Source organism: Heptranchias perlo, chromosome 41, assembly GCF_035084215.1.
Source record: "Heptranchias perlo isolate sHepPer1 chromosome 41, sHepPer1.hap1, whole genome shotgun sequence".
Classification (NCBI taxonomy): Eukaryota; Metazoa; Chordata; class Chondrichthyes; order Hexanchiformes; family Hexanchidae; genus Heptranchias; species Heptranchias perlo.
Window position 1 is genome coordinate 9046301 of NC_090365.1, and position 18870 is coordinate 9065170.

General features: G+C 50.8%; 1 protein-coding gene across 8 annotated transcripts in view; it reads right to left on the minus strand.

The window, feature by feature from the left end:
- The window catches only part of LOC137306028 (N-acetyllactosaminide beta-1,3-N-acetylglucosaminyltransferase 2-like), a 28470-nt gene extending 12075 nt beyond the window's left edge, over positions 1 to 16395 (minus strand). For all 8 annotated transcript variants that reach the window (XR_010958809.1, XR_010958811.1, XR_010958806.1 and 5 more), the window contains exon 1: positions 15887 to 16395. The gene's annotated coding sequence lies outside the window, so the exon portion shown is untranslated. The remainder of the gene's footprint in view (positions 1 to 15886) is intronic.
- Between the last annotated feature and the right edge of the window lie 2475 nt (positions 16396 to 18870).

Sequence of the window (18870 nt, forward strand, 5' to 3'; positions counted from 1 at the left end):
TAGAGACGGACAGAGAGAGAGAGCGCGAGAGAGACAGACAGAGAGAGAGAGAGAGCAAGAGAGACAGACAGAGAGAGCGAGAGAGACGGACAGAGAGAGAGAGAGCGCGAGAGAGACGGTCAGAGAGAGAGAGAGAGACGGACAGAGAGAGAGAGAGAGACGGACAGAGAGAGAGAGAGAGACGGACAGAGAGAGAGAGAGAGACGGACAGAGAGAGAGAGAGAGACGGACAGAGAGAGAGAGAGAGACGGACAGAGAGAGAGAGAGAGACGGACAGAGAGAGAGAGAGAGACGGACAGAGAGAGAGAGAGAGACGGACAGAGAGAGAGAGAGAGAGACGGACAGAGAGAGAGAGAGAGACGGACAGAGAGAGAGAGAGAGACGGACAGAGAGAGAGAGAGAGAGACGGACACAGAGAGAGAGAGAGAGACGGACAGAGAGAGAGAGAGAGAGACGGACACAGAGAGAGAGAGAGACGGACACAGAGAGAGAGAGAGACGGACACAGAGAGAGAGAGAGACGGACACAGAGAGAGAGAGAGACGGACAGAGAGAGAGAGACGGACAGAGAGAGAGAGAGAGAGACGGACAGAGAGAGAGAGAGAGACGGACAGAGAGAGAGAGAGACGGACAGAGAGAGAGAGAGAGAGAGACGGACAGAGAGAGAGAGAGACGGACAGAGAGAGAGAGAGAGAGACGGACAGAGAGAGAGAGAGAGAGACGGACAGAGAGAGAGAGAGAGACGGACAGAGAGAGAGAGAGAGACGGACAGAGAGAGAGAGAGACGGACAGAGAGAGAGAGAGACGGACAGAGAGAGAGAGAGAGAGACGGACAGAGAGAGAGAGAGAGACGGACAGAGAGAGAGAGAGAGAGACGGACAGAGAGAGAGAGAGAGAGAGACGGACAGAGAGAGAGAGAGAGACGGACAGAGAGAGAGAGAGAGAGACGGACAGAGAGAGAGAGAGAGAGACGGACAGAGAGAGAGAGAGAGACGGACAGAGAGAGAGAGAGACGGACAGAGAGAGAGAGAGACGGACAGAGAGAGAGAGAGACGGACAGAGAGAGAGAGACGGACAGAGAGAGAGAGAAGGAGAGCGCGAGAGAGATGGACAGAGAGAGAGAGAGAGGGATGGACAGAGAGAGAGGCGGACAGAGAGAGAGAGAGAGAGAGGCGGACAGAGAGAGAGAGAGAGAGGCGGACAGAGAGAGAGAGAGAGAGGTGGACAGAGAGAGAGGCGGACAGAGAGAGAGGCGGACAGAGAGAGAGGCGGACAGAGAGAGAGAGGCGGACAGAGAGAGAGAGGCGGACAGAGAGAGAGAGGCGGACAGAGAGAGAGAGGCGGACAGAGAGAGAGAGGCGGACAGAGAGAGAGAGAGAGGCGGACAGAGAGAGAGAGGCGGACAGAGAGAGATAGAGAGGCGGACAGAGAGAGAGAGAGAGCGTGAGTGAGAGACGGACAGAGAGAGGGAGAGAGAGAGAGGGAGAGAGAGAGACGGACAGAGAGAGGGAGAGAGAGAGACGGACAGAGAGAGAGAGAGACGGACAGAGAGAGATAGCGCGAGAGATACGGACAGAGAGAGAGCGAGAGAGAGAAAGTGAGAGAGACGGAAAGAGAGAGAGCGAGAGAGACGGACAGAGAGAGATAGAGCGAGAGAGAGAGCGCGAGAGGAACGGACAGAGAGAGAGACGGACAGAGAGAGAGAGAGAGACGGACAGCGAGAGAGAGCGAGAGAGACGGACAGCGAGAGAGAGCGAGAGAGACGGACAGCGAGAGAGAGAGAGAGAGACGGACAGCGAGAGAGAGAGAGACGGACAGCGAGAGAGAGAGAGAGAGACGGACAGAGAGAGAGAGCGAGTGAGACGGACAGAGAGAGAGCGCGAGAGAGAGACGGACAGAGAGGGAGAGAGACGGACAGAGAGAGAGAGACGGACAGAGAGAGAGAGAGACGGACAGAGAGAGAGAGAAGGGGAGCGCGAGAGAGATGGACAGAGAGAGAGAGAGAGAGATGGACAGAGAGAGAGAGAGGCGGACAGAGAGAGAGAGGCGGACAGAGAGAGAGAGAGAGAGGCGGACAGAGAGAGAGAGAGAGAGGTGGACAGAGAGAGAGGCGGACAGAGAGAGAGGCGGACAGAGAGAGAGGCGGACAGAGAGAGAGAGGCGGACAGAGAGAGAGAGAGAGGCGGACAGAGAGAGATAGAGAGGCGGACAGAGAGAGAGAGAGAGAGAGCGCGAGTGAGAGACGGACAGAGAGAGGGAGAGAGAGGGAGAGAGAGAGACGGACAGAGAGAGGGAGAGAGAGAGACGGACAGAGAGAGAGAGAGACGGACAGAGAGTGGGAGAGAGAGAGACGGACAGAGAGTGGGAGAGAGAGAGACGGACAGAGAGAGGGAGAGAGAGAGACGGACAGAGAGAGAGAGAGACGGACAGAGAGAGAGCGAGCGAGAGAGAGACGGACAGATAGAGAGCGAGCGAGAGAGACGGACAGAGAGAGCGAGCGAGAGAGACGGACAGAGAGAGAGCGAGCGAGAGAGACGGACAGTGAGAGAGCGAGCGAGAGAGACGGACAGTGAGAGAGCGAGACGGACAGAGAGAGAGAGAGACGGACAGAGAGAGAGAGCGAGAGGGACGGACAGAGAGAGAGCGCGAGAGAGAGGGACAGAGAGAGAGCGCGAGAGAGACGGACAGAGAGAGAGCGCGAGAGAGACGGACAGAGAGAGAGCGAGAGAGACGGACAGAGAGAGAGAGAGCGAGACGGACAGAGAGAGAGAGAGCGAGAGAGACGGACAGAGAGAGAGAGCGAGAGAGACGGACAGAGGGAGAGCGAGCGAGAGAGACGGACAGAGGGAGAGCGAGCGGGACGGATAGAGAGAGAGAGAGAGAGAGACGGACAGAGAGAGAGAGCGCGAGAGAGACGGACAGAGAGAGAGAGCGCGAGGGAGACGGACAGAGAGAGATAGCGCGAGAGAGACGGACAGAGAGAGAGCGAGAGAGAGAAAGTGAGAGAGACGGAAAGAGAGAGAGCGAGAGAGACGGACAGAGAGAGAGCGAGAGAGACGGACAGAGAGAGAGTGGGAGAGACGGACAGAGAGAGAGAGCGAGAAAGACGGACAGAGAGAGAGAGAGAGCGAGAGAGAGCGCGTGAGAGGGACGGACAGAGAGAGAGAGACGGACAGAAAGAGAGAGAGAGACGGACAGAGAAAGAGAGAGAGAGAGACGGACAGAGAAAGAGAGAGAGAGAGACGGACAGAGAAAGAGAGAGAGAGAGACGGACAGAGAAAGAGAGAGAGAGAGACGGACAGAGAAAGAGAGAGAGAGAGACGGACAGAGAGAGAGAGAGAGAGAGAGACGGACAGAGAGAGAGAGCGAGAAAGACGGACAGAGAGAGAGAGAGAGAGCGAGAGAGAGCGCGCGAGACGGACGGACAGAGAGAGCGCGCAAGAGAAACGGACAGAGAGAGAGACAGAGAGAGAGAGAGAGACGGACAGAGAGAGAGAGAGAGACGGACAGAGAGAGAGAGAGAGAGACGGACAGAGAGAGACAGACAGAAAGAGAGAGAGACGGACAGAAAGAGAGAGAGAGACGGACAGAGAGAGAGAGCGAGACGGACAGAGAGAGCGAGAGAGACGGACAGAGAGAGAGAGAGAGACGGACAGAGAGAGAGAGAGAGACGGACAGAGAGAGAGACGGATACAGAGAGAGAGAGAGAGAGAGAGACGGACAGAGAGAGAGAGAGAGAGAGAGACGGACAGAGAGAGAGTGAGAGAGACGGACACAGAGAGAGAGAGAGACGGACAGAGAGAGAGAGAGAGAGAGAGAGACGGACAGAGAGAGAGAGAGAGAGAGGCGGACAGAGAGAGAGAGGCGGACAGAGAGAGAGAGGCGGACAGAGAGAGAGAGGCGGACAGAGAGAGAGAGCGCGAGAGAGGCGGACAGAGAGAGAGAGCGCGAGAGAGACGGACAGAGAGAGAGAGCGCGAGAGAGACGGACAGAGAGAGAGAGCGCGAGAGAGACGGACAGAGAGAGAGAGCGCGAGAGAGACGGACAGAGAGAGAGAGCGCGAGAGAGACGGACAGAGAGAGAGAGCGCGAGAGAGACGGACAGAGAGAGAGAGCGCGAGAGAGACAGACAGAGAGAGAGAGCGCGAGAGAGACAGACAGAGAGAGAGCGCGAGAGAGACGGACAGAGAGAGAGAGCGCGAGAGAGACGGACAGAGAGAGAGAGCGCGAGAGAGACGGACAGAGAGAGAGAGAGCGCGAGAGAGACGGACAGAGAGAGAGAGCGCGGAGAGAGACAGAGAGAGAGAGGGAGAGAGCAAGAGAGACAGACAGAGAGAGAGCGAGAGAGACGGACAGAGAGAGAGAGAGCGCGCGAGAGGAACGGACAGAGAGAGAGCGCGAGAGAGACGGACAGAGAGAGAGAGAGCGAGAGAGCGACGGACAGAGAGAGAGAGAGCGAAAGAGCGACGGACAGAGAGAGAGAGCGAGAGAGACAGACAGAGAGAGAGAGCGAGAGAGACTGACAGAGAGAGAGAGAGAGAGAGAGACGGACAGAGAGAGAGAGAGAGACGGACAGAGAGAGAGAGAGAGACGGACAGAGAGAGAGAGAGAGACGGACAGAGAGAGAGAGAGAGACGGACAGAGAGAGAGAGAGAGAGACGGACACAGAGAGAGAGAGAGAGACGGACAGAGAGAGAGAGAGAGACGGACACAGAGAGAGAGAGAGACGGACACAGAGAGAGAGAGAGACGGACACAGAGAGAGAGAGAGACGGACACAGAGAGAGAGAGAGACGGACACAGAGAGAGAGAGACGGACACAGAGAGAGAGAGACACACAAGAAAGACAGACAGACGGACAGAGAGAGAGAGACGGACAGAGAGAGGGAGCGAGAGACGGACAGAGAGAGAGAGCGTGAGAGAGACGGACAGAGAGAGAGACAGAGAGAGAGAGCGTGAGAGATGGACAAAGAGAGAGAGAGAGACGGACAGAGAGAGAGAGAGACGGACAGAGAGAGAGAGAGAGACGGACAGAGAGAGAGAGAGAGACGGACAGAGAGAGAGAGAGAGACGGACAGAGAGAGAGAGAGAGACGGACAGAGAGAGAGAGAGAGACGGACAGAGAGAGAGAGAGAGACGGACAGAGAGAGAGAGAGACGGACAGAGAGAGAGAGAGAGACGGACAGAGAGAGAGAGAGACGGACAGAGAGGGAGAGAGACGGACAGAGAGAGAGAGAAGGAGAGCGCGAGAGAGATGGACAGAGAGAGAGAGAGAGAGAGGCGGACAGAGAGAGAGAGAGAGAGAGGCGGACAGAGAGAGAGGTGGACAGAGAGAGAGGCGGACAGAGAGAGAGGCGGACAGAGAGAGAGGCGGACAGAGAGAGAGGCAGACAGAGAGAGAGGCGGACAGAGAGAGAGAGGCGGACAGAGAGAGAGAGGCGGACAGAGAGAGAGAGGCGGACAGAGAGAGAGAGAGGCGGACAGAGAGAGAGAGGCGGACAGAGAGAGATAGAGAGGCGGACAGAGAGAGAGAGAGAGCGCGAGTGAGAGACGGACAGAGAGAGGGAGAGAGAGAGAGGGAGAGAGAGAGACGGACAGAGAGAGAGAGAGACGGACAGAGAGAGAGAGAGACGGACAGAGAGAGAGAGAGACGGACAGAGAGAGAGAGAGACGGACAGAAAGAGAGAGAGACGGACAGAGAGAGAGAGAGACGGACAGAGAGAGAGAGAGACGGACAGAGAGAGAGAGACGGACAGAGAGAGAGAGAGACGGACAGAGAGAGAGAGAGAAGGAGAGCGCAAGAGAGACGGACAGAGAGAGAGAGAGAGACGGACAGAGAGAGAGCGCGAGAGAGACGGACAGAGAGAGAGAGAGAGAGAGAGAGAGACGGACAGAGAGAGAGAGATGCGGACAGAGAGAGAGAGATGCGGACAGAGAGAGAGAGAGAGGCGGACAGAGAGAGAGAGAGAGGCGGACAGAGAGAGAGAGAGGCGGACAGAGAGAGAGAGAGAGAGAGAGGCGGACAGAGAGAGAGAGAGAGAGAAGCGGACAGAGAGAGAGAGAGAGAGGCGGACAGAGAGAGAGAGGCGGACGGAGAGAGAGGCGGACGGAGAGAGAGGCGGACAGAGAGAGAGAGGCGGACAGAGAGAGAGAGGCGGACAGAGAAAGAGAGAGAGGCGGACAGAGAGAGAGAGGCGGACAGAGAGAGATAGAGAGGCGGACAGAGAGAGAGAGAGAGCGCGAGTGAGAGACGGACAGAGAGAGGGAGAGAGAGAGAGGGAGAGAGAGAGACGGACAGAGAGAGGGAGAGAGAGAGACGGACAGAGAGAGAGAGAGACGGACAGAGAGAGGGAGAGAGAGAGACGGACAGAGAGAGGGAGAGAGAGAGACGGACAGAGAGAGAGAGAGACGGACAGAGAGAGAGCGAGCGAGAGAGACGGACAGAGAGAGAGCGAGCGAGAGAGACGGACAGATAGAGAGCGAGCGAGAGAGACGGACAGAGAGAGCGAGCGAGAGAGACGGACAGAGAGAGAGCGAGCGAGAGAGACGGACAGAGAGAGAGCGAGCGAGAGAGACGGACAGAGAGAGAGCGAGAGAGACGGACAAAGAGAGAGAGCGAGAGAGACGGACAGAGAGAGAGCGCGAGAGAGACGGACAGAGAGAGAGAGCGCGAGAGAGACGGACAGAGAGAGAGAGCGCGAGAGAGACGGACAGAGAGAGAGAGCGCGAGAGAGCCGGACAGAGAGAGAGAGCGCGAGAGAGACGGACAGAGAGAGAGCGCGAGAGAGACGGACAGAGAGAGATAGCGCGAGAGATACGGACAGAGAGAGAGCGAGAGAGACGGACAGCGAGAGAGAGCGAGAGAGACGGACAGCGAGAGAGAGAGAGAGAGACGGACAGCGAGAGAGAGAGAGAGACGGACAGCGAGAGAGAGAGAGAGAGACGGACAGCGAGAGAGAGAGAGACGGACAGCGAGAGAGAGAGAGAGAGACGGACAGAGAGAGAGAGCGAGTGAGACGGACAGAGAGAGAGCGCGAGAGAGAGACGGACAGAGAGGGAGAGAGACGGACAGAGAGAGAGAGACGGACAGAGAGAGAGAGAGACGGACAGAGAGAGAGAGAGACGGACAGAGAGAGAGAGAGACGGACAGAGAGAGAGAGAGACGGACAGAGAGAGAGAGAGACGGACAGAAAGAGAGAGAGACGGACAGAAAGAGAGAGAGACGGACAGAAAGAGAGAGAGACGGACAGAGAGAGAGACGGACAGAGAGAGAGACGGACAGAGAGAGAGAGACGGACAGAGAGAGAGAGAGACGGACAGAGAGAGAGAGAGGAGAGCGCAAGAGAGACGGACAGAGAGAGAGAGAGAGACGGACAGAGAGAGAGCGCGAGAGAGACGGACAGAGAGAGAGAGAGAGACGGTCAGAGAGAGAGAGATGCGGACAGAGAGAGAGAGAGAGGCGGACAGAGAGAGAGAGAGAGGCGGACAGAGAGAGAGGGAGAGAGAGAGTCGGACAGAGAGAGAGAAAGAGAGAGAGACGGACAGAGAGAGAGAGACAGACAGAGAGAGAGAGAGAGAGAGATGGACAGAGAGAGAGCGAGAGACGGACAGAGAGAGAGAGAGAGCGCGAGAGAGACTGACAGAGAGAGAGCGAGAGAGCGACGGACAGAGAGAGAGAGTAAGAGAGCGACGGACAGAGAGAGAGAGCGAGAGAGACAGACAGAAAGAGAGAGCAAGAGAGACAGACAGAGAGAGAGAGCAAGAGAGACAGACAGAGAGAGAGAGCAAGAGAGACAGACAGAGAGAGAGAGAGAGACGGACAGAGAGAGAAAAAGAGACGGACACAGAGAGAGAGAGAGACGGACAGAGAGAGAGAGAGAGACGGACAGAGAGAGAGAGAGAGACACAAGAAAGACAGACAGACGGACAGAGAGAGAGAGAGAGAGACGGACAGAGAGAGAGAGTGAGAGACGGACAGAGAGAGAGAGCGTGAGAGAGACGGACAGAGAGAGAGACGGACAGAGAGAGAGACGGACAGAGAGAGAGACGGACAGAGAGAGAGACGGACAGAGAGAGACGGACTGAGAGAGACGGACAGAGAGAGACGGACAGAGAGAGACGGACAGAGAGAGACGGACAGAGAGAGAGAGGGAGACAAGACAGACAGACAGACAGAGAGAGAGACGGACAGAGAGAGACGGACAGAGAGATAGAGGGAGAGACGGACAGAGAGAGAATTTGGTTTACACTGTGCTCAAGAAAGGGGCAAACTCTTCCCAATCTCAACCCCAATGTGTTAAATTAACCTTTGCTGAATGTGGCCCATGTCAATTGCCTGGATGCCGGATCAGGCCCACTCTGTAAATTGAGTTTGACACCCACCCACCGTGATCATCTGAACATTTCACGTGAAAGACGGCCCCACTGACAATGCAGCACTCCCTCAGTGCTGCACTGGAACATCTGCCTGAGCTAACCCCGAGTTTCCACAGGACTCTCCCAATCTCCCACTTCAATTTCAGTGGAAGGTCGGCGGGCATCTTGGGAAATGGCCGTTGGTGCATGGGCCGTTTCTCTGGAGGGTTCCGCTGATCTCGTAGGAACAGGAGGAGGCCACTCAGCCCATCGAGCTATACATGGCTGATCTGTACTTCAACTCTATTTACCCGCCTTGGTTCCATATCTACGATTCCCTGACCCTACTGATCTCAAGTCTTGAATATTTCAACTGTACCCCAGCATCCACAACCTTTCGGGGAGTTCTCGATTTCCATTACCCTTTATGTGAAAAAGTGCTTCCTTATCTCACTGCTAACTGGCCTAGCTAATTATAATGTAAGGAGTCGTACAACACCAGGTTATAGTCCAACAGCTTTATTTGAAATCACAAGCTTTCGGAGCTTAGCTCCTTCGTCAGGTGAGTGAAGGGTTCCATAAAGGCACAGCATATATAGTCAGAGAACAATGCCTGGTGATTACAGATAATCACAGATACCGTTATTTAAAAAGGGTAGTAGGCAGAAGGCTGGAAATTATAGACCAGTTAGCCTAACATCTGTGGTGGGTAAAATTTTGGAGTCTATTATTAAGGAGACAGTAGCGGAACATTTGGATAAACATAATTTAATAGGACAAAGTCAGCATGGCTTTACGAAGGGGAAGTCATGTCTGACAAATTTGCTTGAGTTCTTTGAGGATATAACGTACAGAGTGGATAAAGGGGAACCAGTGGACGTAGTGTATTTAGACTTCCAGAAGGCTTTCGACAAGGTGCCACATAAAAGATTATTGCTCAAGATAAAGAATCACTGGATTGGGGGTAATATTCTGGCATGGGTGGAGGATTGGTTATCTAACAGGAAGCAGAGAGTTGGGATAAATGGTTCATTCTCGGACTGGCAACCAGTAGCCAGTGGTGTTCTGCAGGGGTCGGTGCTGGGTCCCCAACTCTTTACAATCTATATTAACAATTTGGAGGAGGGGACCAAGTGTAATATATCAAAGTTTGCAGATGATACAAAGATGGGAGGGAAAGTAGAGAGTGAGGAGGACATAAAAAACCTACAAGGGGATATAGACAGGCTGGGTGAGTGGGCGGAGATTTGGCAGATGCAATACAATGTTGGAAAATGTGAGGTTATGCACTTTGGCAGGAAAAATCGGAGAGCAAGTTATTATCTCAATGGCGAGAAACTGGAAAGTACTGCAGTACAAAGGGATCTGGGGGTCCTAGTGCAAGAAAATCAAAAAGTTAGTATGCAGGTGCAGCAGGTGATTAAGAAGGCCAACGGAATGTTGGCTTTTATTGCTAGGGGGATAGAATATAAAAACAGGGAGGTATTACTGCAGTTACATAAGGTATTAGTGAGACTGCACCTGGAATACTGCATACAGTTTTGGTGTCCATACTTAAGAAAAGACATACTTGCTCTCGAGGCAGTACAAAGAAGGTTCACTCGGTTAATCCCGGGGATGAGGGGGCGGACATATGAGGAGAGGTTGAGTAGATTGGGACTCTACTCATTGGAGTTCAGAAGAATGAGAGGCGATCTTATTGAAACATATAAGATTGTGAAGGGGCTTGATCGGGTGGATGCGGTAAGGATGTTCCCAAGGATGGGTGAGACTAGAACGAGGGGGCATAATCTTAGAATAAGGGGCTGCTCTTTCAAAACTGAGATGAGGATAAACTTCTTCACTCAGAGGGTAGTAGGTCTGTGGAATTTGCTGTCCCAGGAAGCTGTGGAAGCTACATCATTAAATAAATTTAAAACAGAAATAGACAGTTTCCTAGAAGTAAAGGGAATTAGGGGTTACGGGGAGCGGGCAGGAAATTGGACATGATTTTAGATTTGAGGTTAGGACCAGATCAGCCATGATCTTATTGAATGGCGGAGCAGGCTCGAGGGGCCGATTGGCCTCCTCCTGCTCCTATTTCTTATGTTCTTATAATCTTTCCAACTGCCCGTTATCACACCTCGGCAGACAGATAATCACAGCAATCAAAGGAGTGAATGGTGTTCAGACAGGGAAACATTACATCCAAGAATACTGAATACACAAGCAGTCAGATCACAAAGACAGAGAGAGAGACCCGAAAGGCAGAGAGAGAGAGAGAGAGAATGACCAGTTGTATTAAAAACAGATAACTTTTTTTCGCTGGTGGGGTTACATGTAGCGTGACATGAACCCAAGATCCCGGTTGAGGCCGTCCTCATGGGTGCGGAACTTGGCTATCAATTTCTGCTCGACGATTTTGCGTTGTCGTATGTCTCGAAGGCCGCCTTGGAGAACGCTTACCCGAAGATCGGAGGCTGAATGCCCTTGACTGCTGAAGTGTTCCCCGACTGGGAGGGAACCCTCCTGTCTGGCAATTGTTGTGCTGTGTCCGTTTATCCGTTGTCGTAGCGTCTGCATGGTCTCGCCAATGTACCATGCTCCGGGGCATCCTTTCCTGCAACGTATGAGGTAGACAACGTTGGCCGAGTCACAGGAGTATGCACCATGTACCTGGTGGGTGGTGTCCTCTCGTGTGATGATGGTATCTGTGTCGATGATCTGGCATGTCTTGCAGAGTTTGCCGTGGCAGGGTTGTGTGGTGTCTAGGACGCTGTTCTCCTGAAAGCTGGGTAATTTGCTGCGAACGATGGTCTGTTTGAGGGTGGGTGGCTGTTTGAAGGAGAGTAGTGGAGGTGTGGGGATGGCCTTAGCGAGGTGAGGCCTCGCTAAGGCCATCTCCACGCCTCCACTACTCACCTTCAAATAGCCACCCACCCTCAAACAGACCATCGTTCGCAGCAAATTACCCAGCTTTCAGGAGAACAGCGTCCTAGACACCACACAACCCTGCCACGGCAAACTCTGCAAGACATGCCAGATCATCGACACAGATACCATCATCACACGAGAGGACACCACCCACCAGGTACATGGTGCATACTCCTGTGACTCGGCCAACGTTGTCTACCTCATACGTTGCAGGAAAGGATGCCCCGGAGCATGGTACATTGGCGAGACCATGCAGACGCTACGACAACGGATAAACGGACACAGCACAACAATTGCCAGACAGGAGGGTTCCCTCCCAGTCGGGGAACACTTCAGCAGTCAAGGGCATTCAGCCTCCGATCTTCGGGTAAGCGTTCTCCAAGGCGGCCTTCGAGACACACGACAACGCAAAATCGTCGAGCAGAAATTGATAGCCAAGTTCCGCACCCATGAGGACGGCCTCAACCGGGATCTTGGGTTCATGTCATGCTACATGTAACCCCACCAGCGAAAAAAAGTTATCTGTTTTTAATACAACTGGTCATTCTCTCTCTCTCTCTGCCTTTCGGGTCTATCTCTCTCTCTCTGTCTTTGTGATCTGACCGCTTGTGTATTCAGTACTGTTTGCCTCCTTTGGTTGCTGTGATTATCTCTCTGCCGAGGTGTGATAACAGGCAGTTGGAAAGATTATCTGTAATCACCAGGCATTGTTCTGACTATATATGCTGTGCCTTTATGGAACACTGCTCTCACCTGACGAAGGAGCTAAGCTCCGAAAGCTTGTGATTTCAAATAAAGCTGTTGGACTATAACCTGATGCTGTGCGACTCCTTACATTTGTCCACCCCAGTCCATCACCGGCATCTCCACATCATAATTATAATGTAATACAGCCTTATTCTGGATTGTCCCACCCGAGGTAATTGTTTCTCTATATCTACCCGATCAAATCCCTTTAATTTAAGGTTTTAAGCCCTGGTATCATTCTGGTAGATCTGTGCCGCACCCCCTCCAAAGCCAAATATATCTTTCCTGAGGTGCGGTGCCCAGAACTGGACGCAGTACTCCAGATAAAGTCTGACCAAGGCTCTGTGCAACTGAAGCGTCACTTCCTCCCCTTTGTATTTCAGCCCCCTTGAATTGAAGGCAAACATTCCATTAGCTTTCATGATTATTTTTGAATCGGTGCACTAGATTTTAGTGATTTGTGTACATGGACACCCAAATCTCTTCACAGCTCCTTGACTCTCACCATTAAGAAATTATTTCAATTTGTCTTTCTCAGACTCAGAGTAGACAACCTCACACTTCCCCGCATTGAATTCCGTCTTCATAGTTTACTAAGTCTCTTAACTTAGTGATATCTGTAAACTTGGGTATACAACTCTCTATTCCTTCATCTAAGTCATTAATATATATATATGGTGAAAAGCTGAGGCCCCAGTCCAGATTCCTGGGAAACACCACTAGTCACATACTGCCAATCAGAGAAAGGTCCCTTTATCCCTACTCTCTGTTTCCCAACCAATTACCAACCCACATTACGAGGTTACCTCCAATTCCATGCGTTTCCATTTTTGTGCTACATAATAGTCTTTCATGCGCAACCTTCTCAAACGCTTTCTGGAAGTCCATATCGACAACATCCGTAGCTGTTTCCCTCTCCATCATGCCAGTCACCACCTCAAAAAATTCAGACATGACCTACCCTTCACAAATCCATGCTGACTCTCTTTGATCAGTTCATAGATGCCCAGGTGCTCAGTCAGCCAGTCTCTGATGACAGATTCCAGTAACCTCCTCACATTTAATGCTAAACTGACAGGCCTGTTGTTTCCTGGTTTATCTACCCCTCCCTTCTTAAGCAATGGAATTTTCCAATCCAAAAGGCACAATTCCTGAATCTGGAGAGCTTTGAAAAATTATGACTTAACACATCTACAATTTGCTCACCCTTTTCTTTAATACCCTGGAGTGATGACCATCAGGTCCTGGAGATTTGTCGATCTTAAGTCCTATTATTTTCTCCATTACCATGTTTTAAACTTATATTAAATCCACAAAGTTTCTCCCCTTGACTTATTTTTTAGGTTCCCTTGTACGACTGGTATTGTGTCCTCTTTCTCCACTGTGAAAATGGATACACAGTGCTCATTTAACTAGCTTGCCACTTCCTTATTGTCCATTATAGGCTCACCTGCGTCTATCTTTAATGGGCCCACATTTCCCTTTACCACTCTCCTTCTCGGAATATATTTATAAAAACTTGTGATATCTCTTGAAAGTTTTTTCATATTCTTTTTGCCACTTCTTATTATTTTCTTTGTTGCTTTTTATAACTCTCCCAGTCCACTGGATTTCCACGTTTCTTTGCATTTGTGAAAGCCTTTTCTTTTAGCTTAATACTGCCTCTTACCTCATACGCTGACCATAGTTGCTTAACGATACAAGTGTTTGTCTTTTTGAGGTATTGTACTGGTTTTATACCAAATACTTGAATATTTCTCAATGTTTGCCCATTAACAGGTCAGCCTACTTTACTGTAAATTCATTTCTCATCCCTTCAGTACTTAAATCTAAAACCTTGCTTTGTGACTCTCCCCTCTCAAACCTAATATCAAATTCAATCATATAATGGTCGCTATTTGCAAGATATTCCCTTACCGTCAGATTGTTAACAATGTCTGGTTGGTTAGTCATCACTAAATCCAGTATGACCTTTTTTTTAAAAACTTATTCTAAAACATATATTGTTCTGGAAAACTGTCCCAAACACATTTATTACGATAAACATGCTCAGTAACACGATTGCTCATAGACATCGATGAAATATGCTCAGGACTGTCTTACATTTTCAGTGTGCACGGAAATCCCATTTACTAAAGGCTGTTTACTGTGGTGACAAAATGGAAGTCTTGCAATAGGCAAAAAAGCAACTCCTGTTTTTTTGGACAGTGGGAGAGGGGCGCCAGGCTGGATTGGCACCCCCGACACCGCCGGCAGTGGGCATCCGCTAAGCATTAATGGCACTGCAAAACGGAAAAGAAATCATGGTGGTCAATGCCAACCAGTCTGGTTCTGGAACCTACAGGACCTGCACCTCTCTCGGATCTGACCCATTGCTAGCCAGGATCAGGCCCACAACTGGCCCATGGTCCTTACAATGGCAAAGGAGAGCGACCCTGAACATTGAAATAACAGCACATGAGGAAGCCACTGCATTTTTCCCATGCTGGCTCTTTATCGGGATCTGTCCACTCTAATCCCATTCCCTGTATCCGTGTATATTCTTCCCTCTCTTGGGCATCCCCACTGCCTTCACCCCACCACTGCCGGCCATACCTTCAACCATTTGGACGTTGCGTACTGAAATCCCCTCCCTAAACCTCGCGACCTCCCTCTCCACCTTAGAACCCACTTCTTCCACCCAGCTATTGGTCACCGTTCCTAATATCTCCCTCTTTGGCTCGGTGTCCATTTTTGTCTGATTACGCTCCTGTGAGGCATCTTGGGGCATTTCACTGCCTCAGGAGATGTTATATAAAGGCAAGTTGTTGCTGTTTCAAATCCTTATCCAATTCCCTTTTACGGGAGGTTAGTCCCTGCCCCAATTGTTCCTTGTGGCAGAGTATTCCATCTTAATAACCCTCTCAGAAAACATTTCTTCAAACTTCGCTCGGCTAGTGATAATCCTCCTCCTCCCCCTCCTCCTCCTTCTTCTCCCCTCCCTCCTCCCCCTCCCCCGTCCTCCTCTCCCTCCCCCTGTCCTCCTCCTCCCCCTCCCCCTGTCCTCCTCCTCCCCCTGTCCTCCTCCTCCATCTTCTCCCCCTCATCCTCCTCTCCTCCCCCCTCTTCCTCATCCTCCTCTCCTCCCCCCTCTTCCTCATCCTCCTCTCCTCCCCCCTCTTCCTCATCCTCCTCTCCTCCCCCTCTCCTCCTCATCCTCCTCCCCCCCCCCTCCTCTCCTCATCCTCCTCCCCCCCCCCCTCCTCTCCTCATCCTCCTCCTCCTCCTCTCAGAAAACATTTCTTCAAACTTCGCTCTGCTAGTGATAATCCTCAATCTGGCCACCCTCCTCCCTCCTCCCCCCCCCCTTCCTCATTAACCAACCGGAGGAAACAATCTCTCAACTGTTTACTCTCTAAAAACCTTCCATGATTTTGGAGTCCTCCATTAGATTCCCCCCACTTTAACCTGCTCGGTTTCAGTGGGAAATGAAACGCAATTCTTTTTGCAGCCTTGCTTCAGAACTGTTAAGTTCACAGACCTGGTGAAAAGGGGGCGAGCAGCAGGATGCAGAACAAAGAGAAAGTACACGGGGAGCGAGCCAGAGCGAAAGGATGAAAGAGAGTGAAAGGAACGAGGTGGGGAAGAGAAGGGCGAGAAAGTGCAACAGCTGTTCTGTTGAATCTTCGGGAGATTTCGAGTGTAAGCGATGGAACACACCAGGAATATTACTGTCCACACCTTATCCGTCTGCACGCAAACAAGAGGGAAGGGAGGATTAATACTGGAGGGAATCCCACCAGGACATGGGAGAGCTCACATGGGGTGATCAGAACACCCTGGACCCCCTTTAAGACTAGTCACCACACCCCAAACATGTAGAGAGCCGCCTTACCTGGGCACATGAGGGGCTGCAGAAGGTCGAGGCGAAGCGTGTTCTGACAACAGTTTAGTGTTAGGCTCTGCTCCTATTTAATCAGCCACTACAAGTCTCTGGTAAATAACAGGATGGGTTCTATATCCTGTTCTCAGATTGAACCAAGAACTTCCCCACAGGCAACAACAGTCAGGGCTGGGTTAGAAACCAGAGAAGTCACAGATCCAGTCCGGGTTTAGACTGAGAGGCAAAATGTTTTTTGTTAGACGCGATCCTGTTCACCCGGCTGTAAACCCCGCAACTTTGCTTCCTTGTGGCCCGTGACAAATGCGAGTTTCCTCTCGTTTTCCAGTGAAAGGTTCCGCGTCTCTTTGAAATGCTAATAAGGGGATGGTTTAAACAGTCTGACTTCAGGTATCAGGGCTGTTCCTCCCCCTCTTCTCGCAGCCGTTCTCTTAACTGTTTCCTTGCCACAAGCTTTCCTATTTTAAAAAAGTACAACTCAAATAATCTTCAAAGGTGGTGCCTGTGTGAGTCGCTATCTGTCAATGTCTGTAATTCAGACTGTGTCTGTGATAGTGCCTGTGTGTCTCTTGTATCTGTGCCTATGCTTTGTATCTACGTCTGTGTTAATTCTTGTATCTGTTTGTGTCTGTGCCTCTTGTATCTGTGATGTGGAGATGCCGGTGATGGACTGGGGTTAACAATTGTAAACAATTTTACAACACCAAGTTATAGTCCAACGATTTTATTTTTAATCCCACAAGCTTTCGGGGGCTTTCCCCTTCCTCAGGCAGTGTGGAAAAGACAATTTTTGTATCTGTGCCTGTGTGTCTGCCTGTGCCTGCGTGTGTCATTGTATCTGAGTATGTTTGTGTGACTGTGTACACCAGAGACCTGAGCACCTAATCCAGGCTGGCACTTCCGTGCAGTACTAGGGGAGTGCTGCACTGTTGGAGGTGCCGTCTTTCAGATGAAATGTTAAACTGTGGCTCCATCTGCCCTCTCAGGTGGATATAAAAGATCCCATGGCCACTATTCGAAGAAGAGCTGGGGAGTTCTCCCCAATGTCACGTTTCCTACATTACAACTGTGACTACACTTCACAGCTGCTTAATTGGCTGTAAAGCACTTTGCGACATCCTGAGGACATGAGAGGTGCTATATAAATGCAAGTTCTTTCTCTCCGTCTCTCTATCTCTCTTTCTTTCCATGTGTGGATATTTGTATCTGTGTATGTGTGTTAGCACAGTAGGAAACTAACGACAAATTTAACATAAAGAGTCGTCAAATTTTAAATGTAAAATATTTGAGGATTTTCCTGTTTTGATAAGTTTCCCAGGGGTGGTAAGGATTTTTTCTCCTCCCCCCACATTGTGATTGGTTGCCGACAATCAGTGATACACTACAATAACTCTGCTTCCCCCGCTGGACACCCATAGCTCAGTGATTCAGGGCACCGTCTAGGGTGGTAATGAGCCTGAGAGGGTCAGATAGGAATTTTCCAGAGTATTTTTTCCCTTATTGGCCCTGGGTTTTTTCTCTGTTTCTTTGCCTCTCCCAGGAGATTACATAGAATTACATAAAATTTACAGCACAGAAATAGGCCATTCGGCCCAACTGGTCTATGCTGGTCCACACGGGCCTCCTCCCTCCCTACTTCATCTAACCCTATCAGCATAACTGTCTATTCCTTTCTCCCTCATCTGTTTATCCAGCTTCCCCTTAAATGCTATTTGCCTCGACTACTCCTTGAGGTAGCAAGTTCCACATTCTAACCACACTCTAGGTAAAGAAGTTTCTTCTGAATTTCTTATTGGATTTATTAGTGACTACCTTATATTTATGACCCCTAGTTTTTGGACTCATGGTAGGAAGATAGCTAATCTTATCCTGCCCATTATTCTTGTATGTTCGTATCAGCCCCACCACTGTGAGCGAGAGAGGGGCAAGAATCGGCCAGGGTCCCTGTGGGTAGACGGTGGGGTGAGGAACAGGGTCGAGCTTAGTTACAATACCCAGTGATCAAATTGCATCCCGACACCGATGGTCAGGGCTCATTCACACGCAAAGAATGCCAACTTGGTGGAGTGGCATACGGCAGCGGGCATCCCTGGAACTCGGACTCCAGCGAGAGTCGGTGCCTTCCGGAAGGAGGTAGAAAAATGGCAGGGGGTGGGAGTTTGATAAAGAATGCGGCTTTAGTTACTGCATGTGGGTGACCATGAGGAGCAGCTGGTCAGACCTGTTTGACAGGTTCAACGTTCTCAGAAGCAATGCATCAGAACAAAAGATTTGTGTTCAGCCTTTCGTGTGCTCAGGACATCCCAAAATGCTTCACAGCCACCGAACTACTTGCGAAGTGCGGTCACTGTCGTTATGTCCGGAAACGCAAAAGCCAATTTGTACACGGCAAGATCCCACAAACAGCAACTGAGATGTACAACCAGTTAATCTCGTTTTGGTGGAGGGATTAATGTGGGCCAGGACACCGGGGAGAACTCGCCCACTATTCTTCAAATAGTACCTTGGGATTTTTTACGTCCACCTGAGAGGGCAGATGGGGTCTCCGTTTAACGTCTCATCCAAAAGACGGCACCTCTGACAGTGCAGCACTCCCTCGGTGGGAGTGTCATCCTGGATTATGTGCTCAGGTCTCTGGAGTGGGACTTGAACCCAGGACCTTTGACTGACTTTTCTATCTTGGTCCTCACTCCTGAGGCACCTCACTTAAACCAGGCCTAAGTGTGTGATATTGGCTCATGGGCCACACAGAGGAACAGCTAAACCCTTGCAAATATTGTGTTTTATCAAATATACGAAATACACAACTTCAGGAAGGATTACACACCCCAATCTTGTATCCGTTGATCCTTCTCTAGAAATAAACACTTGCATTTATACAGTGCCTTTCATGACCTCAGGATGTCCTAAAACGTTTTACAGCCAATGAAGTATTTTTATAGTGTGGTCATAATGCAGTGAAACGCAGCAGCCATTTT